This window comes from Echinops telfairi, unplaced genomic scaffold (genome assembly GCF_000313985.2).
Source record: "Echinops telfairi isolate 266 unplaced genomic scaffold, ASM31398v2 ScPeMD7_7465;HRSCAF=8503, whole genome shotgun sequence".
Lineage (NCBI taxonomy): Eukaryota > Metazoa > Chordata > Mammalia > Afrosoricida > Tenrecidae > Echinops > Echinops telfairi.
In genome coordinates, this window is record NW_022111365.1 from 6433233 (window position 1) to 6435173 (window position 1941).

Sequence of the window (1941 nt, forward strand, 5' to 3'; positions counted from 1 at the left end):
TTTATTATTTTCATATCTTGCACCAACTGCTGTCATCCACATTTCTGTTGTTTGTTCCCTGGGTGAGGGGTGGTATGCGTCAATCATTGGAAGCGGTTCCCCCTTCCTCCCTTCTCCCCCTACCTTCCCTCTGCCCTGCTGGTATCACTACTCCCATTTCTGGTCCTGAGGGATTTATATGACCTGGATTCCGTGTGTTGTGAGATCTTATCTGTACCAGTGTACATGCTCGAGTCTAGCCAGAACTTAAAGGCAGGACTAGGTTCATGATAGTGGGGCGGGAGGGGTGGTGGTGATGGTGGTGGTGGTGAAGAAGCTTCAAAGAACCAGAGGAATACTGTGTGCTTCACCAGTGCTATACTGAGCCCTGGTTGACTCATCCCTTCCTGTGACCCTTCTGTGGGGGAATGTCCTATTTTCTACAGATGGGCTTTGAGTCTCTGCTCTGACCCCCTTCGTTCTCAGCAATATGTTCTTTGTTGTTGTTTTGGGTCTTCTGATGCCTGTTACCTGATAAAGATGACACCTCCTGCTCACACAGGCTGGTGTGCTTCTTCCATGTGGGCTTGTTGATTCTCAGCTTGATGGCCACTTGTTTAACTTCAAGCCTTTAAGACCCCAGATGCTATGTCTTTTGATAGCCGGGTACCATCTGCTTTCTTCACCACATTTGCTTGTGCACCAATTCAGCGACTGTGTTGGGAGGGTATCACAGAATGCCAGATTGTTAGAAAAAAGTGTTCTTGCGTTGAGGGAGGGCTTGAGCAGAGGGCCAAAGTCCATCCACTTCCTCAATGTATTACCATATAAATATATGTACCTAGGCCAATACCTCTATTTTTATTATTTTTATGAATTAATATATTTACATATATACAAACCTAACTTATACCTCTATTCATAGCTTTACTTCCTAGATCTTTCCTCTGTTTCCTTTACCTTCCTCCTGCCCCACCATCACGTTTGCTCTTCTTCTGCCTCTTCTTGACTCTTGTTTCCAGGAGCATTAACTGTGGATCCCAGCAAAATGAATTCCTTGACAACAAATCTTTTTTTTTTGTTTATTATGATGTCATCTATTGATCCATTGTAAGGATTTTGGTTAAGCTTACGTTGAGATGGAATCCTACTGAATGCTGTTGTCTTTGATCTTCATCAGAAAGTGCTTCAAGTAATCCTAACACAAACTTTCCTCATTTTAAACCATGCGATACTCCCATCTTCTGTTTGTATGATTGCTTCTTAGTCTATGTGCACACTTCACAAGCGCACAATAAAGTGGTTTGGAAGTCCCATTCTCCTCAGTGTTATCCATATTGTTCTAGAATCCAGACAGTGGAATGCCTTTGCATAGTTAATAAAACACAAACAACAACAACAAAAAACATTTCTTTCCTTTCAGTAAAGATCCATCAAATGTCAGCAACCATATACTTCATGCCACAACTTTTTCTGATTCCTCCTTGAATTTCTGGCTTCTCCCTGTTGATGTACTGCTGCAAATGTTTTTGAATTATCTTCGGCACGATTTTACTTGCATGTGAAATCTATGGGTTTTTTGTTATTTCTGCATTCTATTGGGTCACCTATTTTTTGGTAATGGGTACAATTATGGATCTCTTCAGTTGGTTGACCAGGTAGTAGTCTGTCTTCCAAAGTTCTGATAAAGACTACGGTGCTTCCTCAGCTTGTTGAAACACTTTACTTGGTATTGCAACCATTCATAAGGCTTTGTTTTTGCTAATACCTTCAGTGCAGCTGGGATTTCTTTCTTCGGTACCATTGGTTTTTGATAAACTGCTACCTCTTGAAATGATCAAATGTAGACCAGTTCTTTTTTGGTACAGTGATTCTGTGTGTTCCTTTCATCATCATTTGGTGCTTGATGCATCATTTACTATTTTTCCAGTAGAGCCCTTCAAAATTACAACTTAAGGCTCT